Here is a 23308-nt window from a genome sequence, read left to right as displayed (position 1 = left end):
GATCACAAACGGGCAGATGCTGGCAGCAACTGCAATTCTCCATTATCAGCTCTAGACCTGACAGCAAACATAAAAATAGATGAATCTCTTAATTTATCATTGTCTCAGCCTTCCCAAGTGCAAGTTGGGGACAATAGTGCTTCTCCACATTTTACATCTTGAAACAATCATTGAAAAAAGTAGGCTGATTATGTATGCAGCAGAGAAGCTTAGCCTATCGATAGGTATCCTAAGAATTACGTCCAGAGGGCCTCTTTTGTTGCTCAGATGTGGCCTCTCTCTTTGAGTCCAAGTCTGTGAAACCAATGCTCCCTGCTACATGGGACATGACATCCAGGGGTGAAAGTCTCCCTGGTGCCATCAGAGATGATTCCCAGGGATGAGCCTGGTCCTGGCACTGGGGGAATCACCAATACCATACTGACCAAAAGGGGGAAAAGACATGTAACAAATAAGGTATCAGTGGCTGAGAGAGTTCAAATAGAGTCCAGAAGCTACTCTGGAGGTCACTCTTACACTAGCTTCAGTTAGACATTGCTACCTATCATAGTTTGCCAAACCCCAACCAAAATCATTCTTGCTGATCCTAAAGAACACCAAGGGCATTATATAAGATTCTACAAAGATTCCATGCACTAGGGTAACTTTCCAGAAACTTACAACCTCCAGATGGGTCCCTGGACCAGATAAGTCTTGAAATGAAGACAGGCCAGCCTCTCAAGAACATCAACTAGTTCCATCCCCTAATCCTATATTATCGACAGCTGCTTCCAACATGAAAAAGTTTGAATGGGCATAGCCCAAATACCCCTAAAGAGTGAGAGAAAGATCAAAGGTGATGGTTGAGTTACACAGAGAAGATAAGATTAAACAAATGAGAATGATAGTTGAATTATTATAGTGATATTTCTTTTAGTCTCCAGTATCTTAGAGCAGCTAGAAGTAAAAACCTAAAGTTGTGTCATTGTAACCTATACCAAACTCTGAAATCAATTCTACAACTAATTGTTGTGATATGCTTTGAAACTTATTGCTTTTTTGGTATATATGTTATTTTTCACAAAAAAGAAAAAAAGTTGATTGTGATGATAAATACACAGCTATGTGGTAATATTGTGAATCATTAATTATACACTTTAGATGATTACATGGTATGTGAATATATAATATATAACATTAAAAAAAGTAAAAAAATTTTTAAAATTTTTAAAAGTAGGCTGAGCTCACTAGAAAAGAAGATTCTCAAGGAATGTAATGTTTATAATAAATTATTAAACTTCATTTGCTCACTTTGCCCCAAGAGAGTGCCACTTACTAGCTATGGATCCTCCTAAAATCATAGAGGAAAATAAAACCTATTTTTTACTCCCTGCCAAAGAAAATTAGTGGAACCTTTTATTTCCCTAATTACACAGTGGCCCTGAGAAAAGCCTAGCTCAACACTATTTGGGGACCCAAAAGAAAATTTACATAATTCTTCATCAGCTGTACACTCAAGTTTTATGTGAGAACAAGGTCATAAAAAGGCTACTACCCAATTTTTGGAAAGAGATGGACAAGAACAGACATTCTTTCCTCGAGGGCAGACGATGTGCCATTCTTATCTTTGCATTTCAGGCTTAGGCACAGTGGGATCTCAGTCAGTATTTGTTGACATTTGTGTTGAGTGGCCCCGTGTATGTTTCCCCCTAACCTCCCCATTCAGGGGAGAGGGTGGGTTGAGAGTATAGGATTAGGAGGGTCTTGAATAATTCATGCAAAATGATTCAATTTGGTTAGACCTTCACAAAAGGGACTCTAATTCTTATGTTTAGTAACTTCCATAAATCTCATTCCATCATTAATGGAGTCAGAAAACATGGCTATGAAGTAATTGCTCCGAATCTATTTACCCAGATTAAATAATTGACATTTGAGAAACTCTAATCAACTACCTTAGAATGCTACAGCCAACCTATAGATGAATGACTCGTTCTAGATAAAAGTCTAAATCAACTGGTGTTATTGCCATTAGGTCATCTACGGCCACTTGTTCTAAGTACAGTGCTTCCAAATGTCTTTTTGTCTAATTTGTCTTTTAGTTATAGACTGAACTTTCAGTCTTGGAGGCCAACGAGATAGCTTGCTTTTTGTCCAATGTCAATGAGACCCCAAGACTGTGTAGTATAGACAAAGCAAGTTCTATGGTCTCCGGCTCAAGGCCCCGTTTCTGATGGACAATAGAACCTCATAGCATGAAGCCAACCTGCCCTTCTATTCTTTGTTTTCATTTCCCTCCTGAGAGTTCAAGAGGGATTTGCAGAGGGAGATTCTTATGAAAAACGTACACCAATGCTTTAAACGTGTTTACTCTGGTTTCAATAGCGTCCATACTTACAACACACAGATTAAATAGTACTTTACCACTTACCAGCTTTATTCATCGCCCAAGCAGATGGCTATTTAGAAATGTCTTTACTGCCACCTTGTGGAATGGAAATAAACTCATTTATAAAGGGCCTGTTAGTCGTTTTTATTGTACTTGGAAATACTGAGGTTTCTGTTGCCGTGGTGGTTGGCTTGTTTGTCTGTTTTATTTCTGAACCTTTTTCCCTCTCTGAGAAGAAGCCTCTGTGATGATCTTGTTACAGGAGCATCTCACACCTAGCAGGAAAAAAAAATCCCGCTTGCTTCATATACTGCCATTCTCAGTCTAAATAAAACGGTAACACAGAAAAAAAGCTCCCAGTTCCTGGAAAGCTCCTAAACCACATCAACAGTGCAGGAATTGAACCATAATCCCAGATAATTATATTTACAGGAAAGGCGCTGCCCATAATCTCTCCAAAAAATAATGTTATTCACATATGTTTTGCACAAATCCACATATTGACTTAGCTATGTTTGAATTCTGATCTTCGACTAGAAAATCAGCCAGACCTAACACAAGTATTTAAAACTGCCTGGCCTACAGTATAGCACAGCGTTTGCTTTTAATGCAATGCCTCATTCGCAATGCATCAAATGCAAAGACATTTCTATAGACAGGTGGCTCTAAAGTAAAGGGCTTAGAAGCAAGACTTATACCCATGTTTAGATAATCATATGTATCTGTTTTACCTCAGCGTGAACTATCTCACTATGGGAAAGTTTAAATCTGTTCAGTATACATCGCATTTTTAAAAGGGTTTCATTTACAAGCAATGTCTCCTGGAAGTTAGGTCTGTGCAGCCTCTTCTAGCAGCAGCTATTTCTAATACTTGAGTAGATAACTAGCATTACTGCAGCTTTAGCCTGAACCGTCACAAAGGTTACTAAAACTATATGTTGTGGACATTAATTCTGAGCAGACAGAATGGAGGAAGTAGCCTGAATCATCTTACAGCAAAACCCCTTCTCCGTGAAACCTACATTTTTGCTGGGTGAGGGGAGTAACTCTAAGCAGGCTTGTGATTTTCACAGCGTCATTCCCTTCACATGGTCTAAGTGGTTCTGGAGCTGGAAATTCAGAAAAGGAGGAAGAGAAGAATGTGAGACTCCCTTAGCAATGCTCAGAAACCTAGTAACATCAATATACAAATACCTGGGAGAGAAACAGCGTGATATAAGGCAAGACACAGAAAGTGAGCCAAGCAAGAATGTCTATTTTTCCCCGTGTTGGTCCGAAGCTCCCCAAGATCCAGCATTAGGTTATCAGAGTATTGTCAAAGGAGGAAGGGTACATAGAGGTCAGAAGTATGAGGAGTAGAAGTAATACAGAGAAAGAAAAAAAAAAGCCAGGGAAGAGAAAATTGACACTAGATGATAGGTCCTATTTTTATCCAAAAGGCCTTAAGGAAGGGAAATTTTTAAAAATCCAACTGAAAGTAAAAAAGACCCATGAGACTTGTCCGAGGAAAGGAAGTAAAATCAGTCAGCAAATATTTATTCAGGATGTTGGGGTGGTCGTTGGTGCTGCTCACCAAACATGTCAGCCCTCCCAGGCTCAGGGGAGTGTTGGTCAATAAGCCACAACATTTTACTGCTGATGCAAGATTCCAGTTCTCTATTCCCTGCCATTTAAGATGGAGCTGCTCAGCCATCCTGGGTGTCTCAGAGAACACAGTCAGCATAGCCCCTCTGGCAAGCTGCACTGGACATGGAATTAAGTGAAAAACAAACCTTTATGGTTTAGGCCACTAACCTATTGGAGAGGTGTGTTACTGCAGCATGAGCAAACCAATCCTGACTAAACATCACCTGCGTTGGGGAAGCATTATGCTTGCTTCTTTGAAGGATGCTGAAGTATGTGGCATGGTCCATCTGCTCAGAAGTTAAGGCCTTAAAGCTTGTGATGTAAAGGGAAGAGGGAGGAAGATGATCGACTGGTCTATGTGTGAAGAAAATCTTACATTTCGGAGCAGTTTTCTGCCTTCTCGGAGGAAGACTGGATTCATTTCCAGCCAAATATTCACTTTATTTTAAGAAAAACACCAAAATATGCCCTTTGGTTACACTAACATAAATGAAGATGTACAGTGGTTTCTGGGGTGGGAGTGGGGGGCCACGATGCTAAACTAATTCAGCTCTTTTAGAAGAGGAAGTTAAGCCTTGATTTGTAAATACAAATTGTTGCATCTGGTTGAATCAGAGCTGTGACTCAGAGGCTTTCTTGTTTTCCTGAGTGTGGAAAACTTATTCCTCTTTTGGCGGGCTCAAACAGGTGCTGGAGCTATGGTTGAACACACCACATTGCCTCATGAGGATGGCAGAAAAAGACTCTTGGGAGAGGCTGGGCCCTGGGTTCTGAGCAGAACCACTTTTATTTACTATGCAAACCCTTCTCTGTTGCTCTTCTCTTCACTTGTTCTGGCCTTACCAGGGACTTGTCAACAGTTGTGGTCTGACCTCAGATTCTGGGGGAGAAGGTAGGGGAGGAAAAATCCCCACTTGAGATGCAGGAGTAAGGACAGCAGTGCCTGTCCCTGAAGGTCAGAGAGTGGTGATAGCATCAGACAGAGGAAGGGCCACTGACTTTAGCCAAAGATGGCCATTGGGAAAGACTACGTGGAACATGGTTCAATCGCATGCCAATGTTGGTGATGATGATGGCAACAGTCTATAGTGCTTACAATGTGCCAGTGAATGTTCTAAACAAAATAATAATGATTATACATAGATATCTTCTGGATGGCATCATGTTCCCCAACAAAGACATACTCAAATCCTGTATCCCTCAGGCCTATGTATTGAATTCATTTGTAAACAGATTCTTCGAAGATTCTATTACAATGAGACCAAACTGAATCAGGGGATCTTTAACACAATATGCCTGGAGTCCTTATCAGCCAGGAAATTTGGACATGGCAGTAGGGGCAAATAGAAGACAGAAGAAGACATCACCATGTAACAGAGCCTGTATCTGCCTGTAGAGGCAGAGACTGAGTTCTAGATTGCTGGCCAGCCACCATCATAGACTTACAGACTTTAGAGAAAGCATGGCCTGCTGACCTCTTGATTTGTGTCTTCTAGCCTCCTAAACTGAGACAATAAATTCCTGTTGTTTAAGCCAAATGGTCTGTGGTATTTGTCTTAGCATCCTTAGCAAACAAAAAACACACACACATAACATCACATGGTAAGAACAACATGGACCACCCTCAAAAATAAGTCAGGAAAACTTTTTTTTGGGGGGGGGGGGTTACATTTCTATAACTCAGAAGGAAGGAATTCAGGATTAATGGTATCTGATGGAAATATGACCACATTTTGAAGTAACATGCTGACAACATTCAGACAAGCTATATCCAGTTGTTTAGATGGGTACTTTCAACCTAAGACAATTTGCTAACATTTCTTAAGCATTATCATGTGCCAAGCAGGATCAGTCATTCTATAAATATACTTTGATCATGTAAGCACTGAAGACGGGTTTGCAAAGAAACAAATAAGGTCCCCATCCTTTCGGAGCATCTCACTGTGCTTTTTTTTTTTTTTCCCACAAGGGCAGGCACTGGGAATTGAACCCGGGTCTCCGGTATGGCAGGCAAGAACTCTGCCACTGAGCCATTGTTGCACCACCCCAGTTGGCTTAACTTTTACAAATTATGATATAGGCTATGAAAGGAACAAAAGTGTGACTGAGAAGAACTGGGGTGCTGAGGGAAGCAGGCTTTAGACAGAGTTCTCTAAAGAGACGTCTCTTAAGCCTCAGATGTGAAGGAGAAGAAAGGGTTGAAGAGGGTGGCAGATCCCAGATGATAGAACATTTTCCTACAGGAGAGTGCCTTATCAAGATCCTGGAGAAACTAACAAGTCTGGTGTGGCTGATACTTAGTGAGGGAGGCGGGAGAAAGGGAGTTTTAATTTTATTTTAACAACCATGGGATGGCTTTGAAGAGATTTAAGTAGGAACGTAAAATGCTCTAATCTGCATTTTTTTAAGATTACTATGGCTGCTAAAGTAAACTAATGTTTATTGGATGGTTTCATTCAATCTCCACAATTCCTCCCTGAAGTGAGAGATTAGTTCCGTTTGACAAATAACGAGACTTTTTGCCCAAAACGATTCTACTGATAGATGACTCGTCCTTCCAGAGGGAAGTGCCTGCAAATGCTGAGCTGTGTTCCAGTAGCCATGTTTCTTGAAGATGATTGTACAATGATACAGCTTTCACAATGTGACTGTGTGATTGTGTAAACCCTGTGTCTGATGTTCCTTTTATCTACCTTGTCAACAGATGAGTAAAACATACGGAATAAAAATAAATAACAGTGGGAACAAATGTTAAAATAAACTTAATAGATTGAAATGCTAGTGATCAATGAAAGGGAGGGGTAAGGGGGATGGTATGTATGAATTTTTCTCTGTTTTCTTTTTCTTTTTCTGAATTGATGCAAATGTTCTAAGAAATGATCATGATGATGAATATGCAACTACGTGATGATATTGTGAGTTATTGATTATATATCAAGAATGGAATGATCATATGGTAAGAATGTTGGTGTTTGCATGTTGTTACGTTTAATAAATTAAAAAAAGAAAAGATGACTCGCCCTCGCCTGAGGTGGGGGCAAGAAGTAATTAGTAGCATAGACTGTGTGTGACGGCTGGCCATTCCTGCTTCACCAGAGAGGGTAGGGCTGCGTTCCCAACAAGGGAGACCCCTTAGGGTGATGCAAGATACCAGAAATCCATAGATGTTCCAAGTAGCACCTATAGACCAAATTGATAATATGCATGCTCAATTTTTCAATGCTTGTTACCAATAGAATGTGTCACATTCATTTAAAAATGCCACTGGATTTACTATATCTTCTTCTCATTTTGTATCATTTCAAGGTAATTTAAGTACAAGCTATCCACATGTGGGAGGTTCAGTAAATTATCTGAAGTTTAGAACTTTAAAACCACTGAGGAACCACGGGTGTTAAGCCATGCTTTTCTGAAAGGCTGAAAGGAAAAAGGTAGTTGATGTCCTGGACACAAGGGTGGTGTTATGAGTTGAATTGTGTCCCCCAGGAAGATGTCTCCAAGTCACAACTTCCGGAATTGTAAATATGAGCCTACGTGGAAACAGTTAAGATGTAATTAGTTAAGATGAGGCCGAGCTGAATCAGCGTGGCCCCAAAGTAACATGACTAGTGTCCTTAGAAGAAGAGGGAAATTTGAACACACAGAGAGACACGGGGAGAGAAGGGTATGTGAAGACAGAGACTGGAGTGAAGCCAAGGAGCCCTAAGGCTTTCTGGTCACCACTGGAAGCTAGAAGAGAAGGGAAGGAGTCGCCCCTACAGATTTCCCAAGGAACATGGCTCTGTGGACACCTCAATTTCAGTCTTCTAGCCTCCACAACTGTGAAACAACACATTTCTGTTGTTCTAAGCCCCCTCGTTTGTGGTACTTTGTTTCAGTGCTTTGAAGCCCAGATAGTTTGGGATGAAAATTCCTCCACAAGATGCAATGGCAGGAACTGGGGTGGGCAGGAGGAGAGAGACACAGAGTCGATACTCCTGCTTCACACGTGGTTGCATTTCTGTTACCAGCACAGACAGGAGTCACAGCACCTTTGCATTCCCTGGCCTCCCACTGCTTAATATTCACACACCCATACATGCAGAACCCTACCTATAGGTCATCCTATAAGCAGGCCCTGAGATGATCGGGAGTCCTGGTTCTAGCCAGCCACGTGTAACGGAGTGAAATCAAGACATCGGTTTACCATGCCGTGGGAATGTGTTGATAGTCTGGTACCAGCTAATTTATGTTCTATTTTCCCACCACTGTCTGTAACCAGGCCCTCTGCTGGACCTAAAGTGATCTCTGTGGCTAAAAGTGCCAATGAGAGGAAGGTACAAGGATTTCAGACCTAAACCAGCTATTGTTTTGTTGCTATTGTCGTTTAACCTACAGCATGTTGTGTTGAGTTTCTACCTCATGGCAAGCACAGTGCTAATGGTTTATTATTGTTGTCTTTATTATCTACAACAAACCCTATAGAGAATAAGATGCTATTAACCGCATTTGATGGATGAGGAAACCGCTGCAAAGATAGGTTAAGTAAGCTGACCAAGGGAACATAGCTGGTCGGTGTCTGAGCCATGACTCACGGGCAGGTATGCCAAAGTCTACGCATACAAATCATTCCCCTCCCAGACACCACAGCCATCTGATTTATCTTTTCAAAATATTTTTTATCTTTTTATGCTTTATAAATATTTCTCATTTGGGAGTGGTGACTATTAGTGTCACCTTCAAATCTGGGAGCATCAGGGAAGTCAGAATCATAAATCACAGACTGAGAAAGGCCTTAGAATTAACCAGCTTCATGATAGGACTGCAAGTTAGTACAGCCAGCTCAACCATCAACAGGGCTATCTACACTTACCCAAATGGACGTTGTCCCTTAAAATGTTGTCTCATGAAACTATACCAGCGGGCCATGGTGGCTGAGCAGGCAGAGTTCTCACCTGCTATGTCAGCAACCCGGGTTCAATTCCCGGTGCCTGCCCATGCAAAACAAAAAACAAAACTATATGCCCATTTCATGCTTTGCACATTTCTGGAACATAATTGAAACTGCTTCACCATTCATTTATAAGTTACCCAAGAAAAGATCTCCTTACTCAATACTCACACCCCTCTTTGTCTAAATATAGTATTATGTGGCTTAATTACCCTCTCATTTAACACACTTGAGTCTAAATGAGTCTTGATTGCTTTAAAAAGTTAATTCAACCTTCTAAATATGATCATTGTCCATCAGTCAGAAATATTCAACAGAAAAATGTTTAAAGAAGAAATGCCAAAAAGTTTTTGGAAGAAGGCAACATTATAGAATAAGTACATGATCTTTCAAAATGAACATACATTTTTAAAATGTAAGTTCTAACGTTCAGTTTTAAAACCAATCATTTTACTGTAATGTCACACTTTGCATATACATTGCAGTGAATTAAAGCAACTTAGAAGCTTTTCACAGAGTCATGCTGCCTCCAGCCCTGAGACCCTGTCCTTGGTCTCTCATCAACCACCCGTGATATTTGCTTATAAGAGATAAACAGCTTCTTCCAGTCCTACCTGAGTTCACGCCCCCATTAAAATCAAATGCAAACTCCCCAACCCCCACTCTTGCTTCACCAATGTAACATTATAAAGGTAGAGTCCCGAGGTCCACTGTGACCTCAAGCTCCTTGCCTGCTGAGTTGAGCACACACTCCTGATGCATTTCCCCGTGGAAGAACTGCCAGGCTCCTCTCTGTTCTAGGATCTGTGAGAACTATTAAACTTCTCTTTCATACATCTCTAGTGCCACTTGTCCTTGCTGCCCCTGACTGTCCATGTAAATATTATCACTCTCTTAACTCATATGCTACAATTAATAAATTTAGCCATCAATTGTCACCAACAATTCATTATTAATTATATCATCACCAAGCTAAAGTTTTCATTTGAAAATGATCTTCTATATTTTTTCCAACAAGCAGAGCATTAAATCTTTTGATGACCACTCATATATTTGGATATTGTTATTTCACGAATATTTTATTTCATAGATTTTCAATTGTTAATAAATACTGAAATTTTCTTTTTTTATCTATATGCTTTGAATTAATCAGTTAATTTATTTAAATTATTCTTGCCAAAATGATTCACATAAGAAAATTCACTATATATTTGTAATCAAATCTGATAGTGATTGTTTCATGCTGTCCCCAATGACTCCTAGAAATATTACTCAGTGTGTGAACAAACAGACCGAGGAACAAATAATTAAAGCCAAATTCTTAGTCCTTCTGTATTAATTATTTAAGAACAAATAGCAAAACTGCTTTAATTAAAAAAAATAGCAAAAAGATGCTAGACATAGCCTTCAGCTTAAATAGATAGCTTAATTTCACAGACTACAATAGGCACATGTACAGTAATAGCTGCACAATCATATGAATTTTTATCACAACTGTATGAATTTATTTTCTCAAATTTCTCTCTTGAAACTTTCTGAATTTAAGAAATCTGTTTATTAGAACCTATTAAAGCAGCTTATGTATTCTCTTTTTCTCATAAATTCTACTCAGGCATAACATGCATACAGAAAAGGACTTAAATCACAAGTACAAAGCTTCAGTGAATTTTCTCAAAACAAAGACACCCCATGTAACCAGCACTCAGATCATGACACAACATGACCAGCTCCCCAGAACCCCAATGTACCCACTTCTAGTCTCAGCCTTCCAAGGATAATCGCTATGCTGACCTAACTCCACGGTCCAGACTCATTTTAAGCTTCATATACAGATGCCAGAACAAAAGATCCCCATGCTTGGTCTGATTGTGGCAGCCAAGACTGAATTGGGGAATACAGAAAATACTTAAAAACAAAGGGAGGGGAGATCATCTTTGCATCTCAGAAACAACCTTGTAAACAGTGAAGAGCCACTTTATGCTACAAAAAGAACCTTAAAAGTTTGACTTTACATGGAGGGGAAAAAAATCTTTGTATAAATTGGGCCACATGTTATGCACTCTTTGTAACTGGTGTCTTCCCTCAATATTCTGTGAAATTCATCCATGCTGTTGCATAGATAGTTATAAGTATGTTACTATTCGTTTTTCTATGGTACTGTTGCATGGGATATAGTTATACTAAAACATTTTGTGTTTAACTGAAATTCAAATTTAGCTGGGCATCCGGTATTTTATCTGATCACCTTAATCCTTGACAACACTTAGCGTTGTCTGTAAAAGCGCCTCTCTTATTCAAAAAATCAGAAACAAACAAAAACCACTTGCTATACTTCTAGAAGTTATTTTTATTCACAAAATAAAACTGAAAACTTAACAGTCATCCAGTTAAATACTTCAGACAGGGACATCTGTTTATTTAAGTGCATCTCCTCCCTCAGGAAAAAAAAAAGTCCACTTAACGTAATTCATTACAGCAACTTTCAACTATCTACATTTATTAAACCAACTGGAACATAGCCAAATCGTCACTTTATTTCTGATGTGTAAACAGGCTCAGTTGTGTTAACAGTTTCCTTGCAAACATAGAAGTTGTAGTTGTAATAATGTTTAGTATTTCCATTAATTCCTTTTATTCTTCAAAGCATACTACAAATTACAAATTAATTAAGCTCTGCCCCCCCAACTCCAGGAAGAAGGGAATTTTTATACATATTTGAAAGCCCTGAGTCTCCAAGACAAGATAGGAACCAACTGCCCTGGGCCACAGAATAAATTTCAAACCTAAAACCAAATATCTTGGCTCCATGCTCCATATACCCAGCATACATCAAAGGGACACATTAATATTCTACCTACCAAAAGCTGTTGCCATTTTGCTTTTATATCTAAAAATGGGAAGGAAGGTAGGGCATATGAAAGTGCTGTGCTTTCAGCAAAGTGCTTATCTTCATTCTTAGATAAAAACCTCATCAGCACAGTCTGAACTTCATTAAAGTTCTAATGTGTGTTTTGATTCTAAAAGTAAGTACTCAACAAGAACACGATGTTCAGACAAATGAGAGGCATAAAAAGCCAGAAAAATATAGTTACGAAAATCTAATGGGGTCCAGAGGAAATTCTAAGATCAAGTTCCAAACGATTGTTTGCTGAGGACATTCTGAGTTAGAATTATCCTGCTATTGTCTCCCAGTGTGATTATTGAACTGGTACCGAAAATTACTGGGCTAGTATAATAAAGCTAAACGTTTCTCATGGCTTTCCTGGCCACAAAAATGTTGGCATGGAGGAACAATTGTCCAATCCAGATCCAGATGGAAAGTGAGATTTTGAGATTCTGTTGGGGAAACAGCTGGTATATTTCAGGAAAGCACTGCCATTTAATTTCATGTCCTTGTCTTCAAATATTTGCCAATGATTTATGAAACTTTCAACAACCAGTATTTAAAGAAATAAAAATTACAAGTTCTCCTGAGCGATTTTTTCCCTGAATTATTCCATTAGTCCTTCCAAAAATGTCTCCATCAAATTGCTCACACTTAAAAGATCTTTGTCCTTTTTTCTAATCTTCTTTTCTGTTGAATGAAGGGAAGTGGTCATTTTAAATATAAAAATGTCATCATAAGTTTGTGTCATGGCTATCTACTGAAAAATAAAGGTACAAGTCCAAAAAGCATGTGTTCTAGTTTGCTAGCTGATGAATGCGAAACACCAGAGATGGATTAGCATTCAAAAAAGGGAGATTTTTTTTAGTTAACGTATAGTTCTTCAGAGGAAAGGCAGCTAACTTTCATCTGAGGTTCTTTCTTACATGGGAAGGCACAGGACGATCTCTGCTGGTCTTCTCTCCAGGCCTCTGGGTTCCAACAACTTTCCCCAGAGTGATTTCTTTCTGCATCTCCAAAGGCCTAGGCTGAGCTACAAGTGCTGAGATGAGGTGTGCTGAGCTGCTTGGGCTGTGCTACGTTGAGCTCTTTCATTTAAACACCAGCCAATTAAATAAAACATCATTCATTGCAGCAGGTACACTTCCTAGCTGATTACAGATGTAATGAGCAAAAGATGAGGTTCATGTACCATTGGCTCATGTCCACAGCAACAAAACTAGGTACCTTCACCTACCTGGCCAAGTTGACAACTGAATCTAACTACCACAGCATACTACTGGTGGTGATAAAAGATGAAGCTTAGTTCACAGTTAACCAAAATATTTTATTTAAATTGAACAAGAAAAAGGTATACTATTGAAAGCAAAACTCATTAATGGGGAAGGAAAGAAAGTTAAGAAATAGTTGTGTAATTAAAGCAAGAGTGATTTTGAAAAATTATTGTCTTTACACACATCTTAACTCTGATGCAATATGGACATAGAAAAAAATAAAGTTGAGGTACAGTTATCTACCTGAAAAGGGGATTTTTAAGAAGTGAATTTGGGGTGTGCCTTCCAGTCCATGCAAGGTTTAAAAGGTGACTTTTACCCCATGAATCAGGTCATCTTCCCATCCCCAGCCCTCTCTCTCTAAGCCAACTCAGCAGCTGAGCTCACTGCCCTCCTCGCTACGTGGGACGTGACTCCCAGGGGTAGAAATTTCCCAGGCAACGTGGGGCAGAACTCCCAGGATGAGCCAGGACCCAGCATCATGGGACTGAGAAAGCCTTCTTGACCAAAAAAGGGAAGGTAGAAATGAGGCCAAATAAAATTTCAGTAGCTGGGAGATTTCAGAGTCAAGAGGTTATTCTTATGCATTGTATAGATATTCCTTTTTAGTTTACGATGTATTGAAGCGGATGGAAGGAAGAACCTGAAACCGTTGTGCTGTGTTCCAGTAGCTTTGATTCTTGAAGACTATTGTATAAAGACATAACTTTTACAATGTGACTGTGCGATTGTGAAAACCTTATATCTGATGCTCCTTTTATCCAGGGTATGGACAGATGAATAAAAAAATAAATAAATAATGGGGGGATAAAGGATAAAATAAATTGTGTAGATTGAAATATTAGTGGTCAATGAGAGGGAGGGGTAAGGGGTACGGGATGTTTGAGTTTTTCTTTTTTTTTCTTTTTCTGGAGTGATACAAATGCTCTAAAAATGATCATGGTGATAAATACACAATTATATGATGATACTGTGAGCCACACATGAGTGTATGTTTGTGAAGATTTCTCAATAAAAACATTTTTTTAAAAAATCAAGGGTTTGACCTATGAGCTTTGGGAGTCCCTAATGCTTGAGAGAGTATCAGGGGTTTCCACAGTAGTAAAGTTTAATAGTTATATATTTTTTCTCCAATACCTCTAGTGACTTTACAAATACTTTTTAATTATTCGATCAATGTACTCTGGGATGTATCTGGGCATTGCATTAAGCTATACAAAATTACAAGCCCTCATTCCTATTCTGGGCTCCCTGTGTTTGGGTTGTTTAAATGATCTATCCAGACAAGTTGAATTAAATGACGTCCTACAGAAAATTTAGGCTTTGGACAAAATGAACCTCTCTTCTTTTGGTCTCATGGAGTAGCTGAATTTCTCAAATACAATGTCCTCCTAACCCCTGTACTTTGATTTACTGTACTCCCAACCTGATCAGCTTCGTCCTTATCTCTAATTGAAGCCTGGTTGTTGTATGTGGCAATGCTGACCTTCAGAACTGCAGAACGCCTACTCTGAGCTTTAGGTGACACACAGGTACCCAAAGTTCCAGGGAAATACCAGGTTATCCATAATAACATTGCTTCTAAAATTCTAGAAACAGCAATTACAGCTCCAGACTAAATGTGACTCCTATAAGAGCTTACAGTCTAGGCACCTACTTTCTTAAAATAGTTTCCAAAGTAGACCATACATAATTTGCTCCTTTGTTATGTGATTATGCATCACATAATGCCCCACAGGTTCATTCACAACACTGCATGCCTCACAACTTCATTCCTTTCTGTAGCAGCACAATATTTGATCCGATATATGCACCACAGTTCAACATTCTATTTCTCAGTGTATCCTTCAGCCATATCCATCCACTGGGCATCATTAAACCTTTGTTTTTAAACTCTTAGATCATGTCACTTTTTTGCAATTTAAAAGAAGAAAAACTTTTCAGTGGCTCCCTATTGCTCTTAGAAAAACATATTCTCAGTATGGCCACAAGGACCTGCACCTAGCATCATTCTGGCACATAGGAAGTGTTCAATAAATATTTGCTCAATGAATGATAAAAACAATATTTTTTTTTAAAAAAAGGATTTTACAGGGAGAGTCGCAGGGAAGGGGGCAGTGCCAGGTAAGTAGAAATAAGGGAAAAAAGAGAAGATAAAGCAGGACAGGAGAAATGTATCAACAGTGCAAATTAAGCAGGTCACTGCTCCACCACCAGTTGTTGCTTGGTCTTTAAGACAACGGGGCTGCAAGTGGCTGAGGGAGGCGGAGACAAATAGGTCTCAAGAATAGCAGAAATGGCCCTGTACAACCACAAAACAGTGACTTAAGTTTGTTTTTGTTTTTCTCCATGAGCAGGCACCAGGAATCGAACCCGCATCTACAGCAGGTGAGAATTCTGCCACTAAGCCACCATCACACTGCCCTAAAAGAGGATTTTTTTGGCAATTGCAGGCTCCAGGAATCAAACCCAGGTCTCCAGCATTGTAGGCAAGAATATACCCTCTGAGCTATTCTCACACTGCCCATGACTCAAAATTTATACCTGTTTGGATATACCATATATTTTTTAATGACAACCAAGTAGCAAAGAATTTAGATAAGTATTAGAACCCATAGACATAATTTGTGCAGTATGGAAGTGTGTGACAAGTATATGATTTACATGTTGACAACTTACAGGAAAGGCTAAGGGTCAAGAAACAATAGTTGATGAATGGCAGGTCATTAGAAATAATGATAAAATGATGAAACCAAAGAAAAACAACACAGAAGGGACAGATTAACAATCTCTAGTGTCAATTTGAAATGAGCTTTCAATTCTTTAAATTGTTGTTTTGCAATAAAAAGCAGACACATTTTTTTAAAAAGTAAACAAATGTAAAGATATGCTAATAATTATGATATGGACAGATATGTTTTAAACACAGTTTGAGAAACAGGACAATCTAAATCTATTTCTTTAAAATCAAACGTTGCCATCTGAAAATACAGTGTAAATATTATATTGAAATAACAGGAATCATCAGGTATGATCAGAAAGCAACTTCATCTTTATTTCCCACTGTCCTTTAAATGCGCTAAGTGAGACTATCTCTTCCCATGACCACAGATGAAAACCTAGTCAACCTCTTTATTTTTCCCAATCCCTATGATATAATATGAACGGTCTGCATTCCAAGTCTCTGAATTTATCTCAGGTTCAGACTTAAAATGTCCAGTGTCACGTAATAGTTAAAAATTTAATCCTATGATAGATTTTTAAAAAAATCTTCACGTCCCCCAAATCTCAAGCTTTGTTAAGTCACTATTTTGTAAACGTTACTGTTGACCTGACACTTAACTGAATTTGGTGTCTGCCCAATTCATATATCTATCTATAATGATAGATTTGGATGGATTCCTTAATTCCTCTTATAACAACCACAAAGGAATAATTGAGGATAACTGAACGTACAATTAAGAATGGGAAGTATATTATAAGCAACAGATGGTGAGTAACATATGCTGTGGACCTAGGCTTATTGTCTAATATTGCCTCAGTGTGAATGAGTGAAGGCATGGCTAAGGGAAATGTCTTTCTTCTAGATCATCTCTGGATTGTTTTCTTTGATGGACCCATTCTTCTATGTCACCTCTTTATGGTTGGCCTGAGCCATTTCTGCTATTCTCTAGAGCTGTTTGCTCCTGTCTCTCTCAGCCACTAGCAGCCCTGGTGAAGGAGCAAAGAGAGCAAGCAAATTCTTTCTGTTCCTCTCCCAGACCTGTTAGCCGTGGCTCCTGATTCCTTCAGGGCTGGAGGAAGAGGAGGAAGAAGAGACAAGGAACAGGAAATTTCTTACTTGACTGGTACTACCCTAGAGAGTGAACAGTGGTGATCTCTTGACTATTTAAAGCTGAGTTCCTCTCTCTGAATGCTTATGTGGGTTTTTCAGACACCCTTTTCCCCTACTGCTAGGGCCTACTTATTTGCAGTTCCTTTGATCTAGGAGTTTGATTCTCTATTCCAATTGGTTGTTATGCCTCCTTTTGCAGCAAGTGGACTTCCAATGGCGCTCTCTAGCATATTTCTCTTGAGGAAGTTTTGCCCCTCCAGATCGTCTTCTTTGGTAGGGATGAAGACAACCCCACTCTGGATTTCTTTCTTGTGTGGTTCCTAGGAAATACTCCTCTATCCTTTGCTCCTACAAACTCTGTAGTGCAGGGTGGTCCCAAGGCAGCAGTCAGTCCCTTATCCTCTAGATTTCTCAAGTTTGAATCTAATACCAGTTCACTCTTGCTACCAGACCACAGGGGCCCCATATTAAGTTCTTTAAATTTCCCCATTAAAGTCCCTTTCCCTGGGCTTTAGGTAAGGGGTAGGTCTACAGCTCTGCTCTGTGGTTGGAGGAGGACTCACAGTACATGGACAGCTTCTCCAAAGATGCCTTCTCTAATGTCCAAAGTCAAATTCTGTTATTACCTCGACATGACTAGGAAGGGTATAAGAATGATGAAACTTCAATGGGATGTTATTCAGCTGTAAAAAAGGAATAAGTTTCTGATGTATGCTATAACACGGAGAACCCTGAAGACATCATGTTGAAGGAATAAAGTCAGACACAAAAAGACAGTCATTGTATGATCTCAGTTATATGAAATAACTAGAATATGCAAATTCATACGGACAGAAAGCAGATCACAGAAAATCAGGGGAACAGAGGAGATGGGGAACAGGGAGTTAACACTTAATGGGTACCAAGTTTCTGTTTGGGGTGATGGAAAAGTTTTGGTACTGCTTGGTGATGAGGATAACAAGACAACGTGAATGTAATTAATACCACTGAACTGCATACTTAAAGGTGGTTAAAATGGGAAACTGTACATATGTTACTGTTGCTTCCTATGAAACGGAGCTCAAAGGATACTAAGGAATGACAAGAAAGAAAGAAGAAAGAAAGACACAGATGGTTTCAGGAGGTCTGAAGCTCAGTGATAACAGACCACAGACATCAGACAATTTTATTCTTAACCAGATCCTGCTTATATACTGCAGGATGACAAAAGGCCTGCATGCATTTCCTGAGGGAACAAAGTTCTTATCTTTCAGTGCTCTTCCTTCATACTTAAAATAACCATTTGGGGTAAACAAACATTCTCTTCCTCCCAGACTGTTCTACATAAATCAGATAACATAAAGCAGTTTACTGCTGCCACCACCCTAATGCCATCTACTCCCAACTAGTTCCGCAGGTCTTATGTTAATCCTATCTCCTACATGTTACCACAATAAATTTTTAAGTATTAAAAAAATTGATAAACCTGGGTTTTGCCCCATTCTTTAAAAATTCTGCTACATAGTCTTGACTCCCACTTCGGAATCTTATATTATACGGGTTGAGCTTCAGCAAGATTTTCATTTTAATATCCTGTTGCACTAATTTCTTTGAAATATCTACTATTGAGGCTGCTCTGCTACTTCAGATCAATCAGATGCTGAGTATGGCTGGACTGGGGAAAAGATGCTGCAATAGCAAACTAGAACAAGATTCCATAAGCCATCAAAAGTTCAGCTTATGCCTACTTGAGGCAAAAGAAGAAGCTAAATTAACTTCTTACACTTCTTCCAATGCTAAAATGCAATAATCATAACCCAGTATTTCAATCAAACACTGCTGGTAGAACCCATAGGCCATTCTGTAACTCAGTCCCACAGTCCTACCCAAGATTGCCACCAACTCCATCTTTTAATGCTCTCTTGCCCTTAGAGTGCCAGTGTCCACAGTGGTTCCCACCCACCTCTTTGCTGGCCTTGAAGACAAGCACGTGGGTTCTAGGACCAGGCTACTGATCACCATGGGCAAACAGAAGGCTAACATTCGCAGCAACCACAAAAATTGGGGAACAGAAAAAGTTCTTATAACCCTGGTGTCTTGGGGCAGCCCTGCTGAGACAAATGGAAGTTCCAGTGCATTGGAAAACCCGTATTTTATACTTGAGGGTAAGACTCTGTAAATCTTTGGTAACTATATAATTTACCATCCTTACTGAGACCACTTTTAACATAAAGAAAGGTGCTAACAATAATGAGGCTGGGACACAGGTATAAATCCAGGCTTTGCAGGTAAATTGAAGTCAGCTTCTTCTTCTCACCTGTCGCTAATGAAAATTGCACAGACAAGTCTCCTTCCTCCTCCAAATGGAACTCTACTCAGCTGGAGCTGCCCTAAAAGCCCATGACCTTGGCTGGAAAGCTGAGCAAACCTGAAGGCGCTAATAAGCAAAGGCTTTCCATCTAACCATACTTTTTCTTGAAGGGGAATCTGAACAGCATACATATATCTCTATTGGCCACAATTCAGGGAAAAACATTTTTTTAACTGGGGCAAATAATAATTACTTCAGCTGCTACTTTTAGTGCCGATTAGGGTGACCAACTGCCCCAGTTTGCCCAGGGCTCACAGTTTTAGCAACAAAAATCCCATGTCCCAGGAAAACCCTCCTCTCTGGCAAACTGGGATGGCTTGTCACCCAAAGAGCATATTTAGAGTATAAATTGCAGGAAAGAGTGGGAGGCAAAGAGCTAGAAATTTCCCCCATTTCACTTGGGGTTAAGGGTGGGAAGATGAGACCTAAAGGAATATAATGTGAAAGAAAACATTTCTGCAGAGTGCCACAAGCAAATGGGTAAAGAAGAAGAAATTATGGCATGAAAGAAAAACAGAGGCCAGGCTATAGTGGCAAACTGGAGTTTCAAGGAATTTAGCTGAAGGGCTAAATTTTTAAACAAGCATATAAACTCTGGGTTTCCTGGATAGCACAATACTGCCTAACTGTAATGCAATCATATTAGAACACTGAAGGAAGCTGAATGTGAGAATGACAAAGGAAGGAGGGCTGGGGGCACAAATGAAATCAGAAGGAAAGATAAAGACTGAGATGGTATAATCCAGGAATGCCTAGAGTGTATAATCATAGTGACTAAATGTCCAAATTTAAAAATGTTTTGCATAAGGAAGAACAAAGGAATGTCAATAATGAGGGGTGTTGAAAATAGATGGTAATTAATATTTTAAAACTTTGACTTATGTGTGAGACTAAAGCAAAAAAATGTTTATTTGGTACAAAATCTATATTTTGACTAGTGCATTTCCTAATATAGCTTATGTGGACAGCTTAATTGAACACCATAATACTTGGAACCTTGAGTAGGGCATGAGATTTTGTAGGTCTGTCCAGAGTGATGCCCTGATAAATCCCAGAGTGATTTAAACAATGAACAAAAAGGTATTTGCAAAGTCCCCTTGGGGGAGTGGTGAGAAAGGGGGAAAATTCAACTTCCCCAAGTGGAGAATTCTTGATATTCTCACAAGCAGTGGGGACAACCAAAGCAATAGGCTGAGCCCCCAATCTTGGGGGTTGTTCATAAGAAACTTAACCCTGCAAAGGATAGGCTAAGCTTACTTAAAATTAGCCCTAAGAGTCACCCCAAAGAGAACCTCTTCTGTGGCTCAGATATGGCATCTCTCTCTTAGCCAACAAGACAAGCAAACTCATTGCCTTCTCCCTCTCTGCATGGGACATGACTCCCAGGGGTGTGGACCTTCCTGGCAATATGGGACAGAAATCCTGGAATGAGCTGGGACTCAACATCAAGGGATTGAGAAAAACCCTAGAATGAGCTGAGAATTAACATCAAGGGATTGAGAAAACCTTCTTGACCAAAAGAGGGAAGAGTGAAATGAGACAAAATAAAGTGTCAATGGCTGAGAGATTCCAAACAGAGACGAGAGGTTATCCTGGAGATTATTCTTGTGCATTAAATAGATATCACCTTTTCAGTTAAGGTGTAATGGAGAGGCTGAAGGGAACTGCCTGAAAATGTAGAACTGTGCTCCAGCAGCCGTGTTTCTTAAAGATGATTGTATAGTGATGTGGTTTTCACAATGTGACTGTGTGGTTGTGAAAACCTTGTGTCTGATACTCCTTTTATCTACCTTATCAACAGACAAGTAGAACATACGGATTTGAGATGAATAGATAATAGGAAGAACAAATGTTGGAATAGATTTAGTAGATTGAAATGCTGGTGATCGATGAAGGGAAGGGGTGGGGGTGTGGTGTGTATGGGTTTTTTTCTGTTTTCTTTTTGTTTCATTTTCTGAATTGATGCAGATGTTCTGAGAAGTGTTCATGATGATGAATATGCAACTATGTGATGATTTTGTGAGTTATTGATTGTATAACAAGAGTGGAATGATCACATGGTGAGAATGTGTTTGTATGTGGTTATGTTTCATAAAAAAAAATGATTGTGGTGAAGAATGCACAACTACGTCATGATACTGTGAGCCATTGATTGTATACCATGCATGGACTGTGTGTTTGTGAAGATTTGTCAATAAAAATATTAAAAAAAAACCTCTGGGTTTCTAGCACTCTGAACCTTAAGGGACCCACCTGGGTCTTCGCTGCCCACCTGGGTCTTACCAGTCATGCTGGCCAAAGTGAATAGAGTTGTATTACACACAAGTGGAAACAACGCAATATTCCATCAAGGCAGAATTCTGGGGCTCTCCTATTAGGTGCATATATATTATAATTGTTCTGTCTTCTCAGTTTATAGTGATTTTACTGGTTCCTTGTAATAGCTTTTGTCTTAAAATCTATTTTATCTCATTTCAGCGTAGCTACCCCTGCTCTCTTTTGGTTACTATTCACACGGTATTTTTTTCCCATCCTTTCACTTTCAACCCACTTGTGTCTTTTGATTTAAGGTGAATGTCTCATAAACAGCATATAGTTGGGCCATGCTATGATTCTAGCCTGGGAGCCAGGTGGATGGTCCACTAAGACAAGGATTAGAGGAGGAGGAGCATTTTCAGGAGAAGATAACAAGCAAAAGCATAGCAAAAAAAACATTGAGGGGCGGGCCGCGGTGGCTCAGCGGGCAAGAGTGCTTGCCTGCCGTGCCGGAGGACCCCGGTTCGATTCCCGGCCCCAGCCCATGTGAAAAACAAACGGATAAACAAAATATAATAAAACAAGAAAATGTTTAAAAATGTTTCCCTTTCTTCCTTCCTTCCTTCCTTCCGTCCTTCCTTCCTTCTCTGTCTTTCCTTCCTTTCCTCCCTCTCTCTTTAAAAAAAAAAAAAAAAAAAAAACATTGAGGAGCTTTTCCGCAAAAGAGGGACTGGAATGGGCTCTAGAATTCCTCCCCACAAAACTGACTTGCTCTTTCCTATGTAGGTGGAAGAGACCGAGTTCTGATCAGTATGTTGGACAGAATTTCAAAATGATACACTCTTGATGGGCAGGGTCACTGTGCTGTGATAGCTGAGCTGGTTGGAGCCAGGCATCTCACTGCTGCCTTCTCCCTGCAGCTCCCTTGATTCTCCACCACCTTTCAATCATGATCTTTGATAGCACAGCATATCAGAATCGCCACACTAGAGACTGCTTACCTTAAAGGGTCCTCCATCACCTACTCTTTCTCCACCTGGAGCTGTGACATGGAGGATGAGGGCATGGGTAGCTTCTGCAAAGATGCTTCTCTGCATAAGGTGCCCAGTAAGTGCATGGATGTTTTTGCTCAAGTCCATGATGGTGTCAGCTTACAAGGGCATTTTTCACAGAAGACAGAATGTCCTTGTCAAATTCTGTACCCTTAGGGCTTTAATTGGATACCATCTTCTGGAAATCAAAAGTTCTTTCAGCACAACTCTGGTACTGTTGTCAAATACTAGAGGCAGAGAGACAAAGTTAGCAAGATATCTGAAACGGATGTCAGCAGACGAGTCTCAGACATATCCGTTGCAAGTCCGACTGAGTTCACTAGAGGCATTGCTGGGGACCAGGGAGTTGAGAACGGGTCCATACACGTTCTACCGATTATGGCACCGCTGGTGTTTTGACAACTAGTTGATGGTCTTTGAGCGCCTTTTGTCCTTCCAGGTGAATCTAGATGCGTCATCTCGTGAACAGAATGCATTGGTAGTAAGATACGTGAAAGAGAGTCTGTTACAGGAAATTTGAGAAATATTTCTGAAAAAGAAACTTAGGACCAGATTCCCGATGTAGTCTCAGAGTCATATTGGGGACCTATCTGGATCCTTCTCCAAGCTGAGACTGTCCTGCTCTTCAGTCAATAACTGTTCTAACTCTTCTCCTTTGAGCCCCAGGATGTTTCCATTAACCTCAAGAATAGATGGCCTGGATTTTTTGGCATGTGAAAATGTTAAAAGAAAA

At 39.7% G+C, this 23308-nt stretch overlaps 1 long non-coding RNA gene across 2 annotated transcripts in view; it reads right to left on the bottom strand.

Moving 5' to 3' along the window:
- LOC143661880 (uncharacterized) overlaps nt 1-23308 on the bottom strand; it is a 62657-nt gene that overhangs the window by 5762 nt on the left and 33587 nt on the right. The window contains exons 3-4 of one of the 2 annotated variants that reach the window (XR_013164912.1): nt 2411-2643; nt 196-810 (exon numbers count right to left, since the gene is read on the bottom strand). The exons of the other annotated variant lie outside the window; for it this stretch is intronic. This is a non-coding gene — a long non-coding RNA (uncharacterized LOC143661880). Of the gene's footprint in view, nt 1-195; nt 811-2410; nt 2644-23308 lie in introns of those variants that run through there. 2 annotated transcript variants of the gene reach the window in all.

The sequence above is a fragment of the Tamandua tetradactyla genome, chromosome 2, assembly GCF_023851605.1.
Source record: "Tamandua tetradactyla isolate mTamTet1 chromosome 2, mTamTet1.pri, whole genome shotgun sequence".
In the NCBI taxonomy this organism is placed as follows: Eukaryota; Metazoa; Chordata; class Mammalia; order Pilosa; family Myrmecophagidae; genus Tamandua; species Tamandua tetradactyla.
Note: the sequence above shows the minus strand (reverse complement) of the source record. Positions and strands in the feature narration are given on the sequence as shown.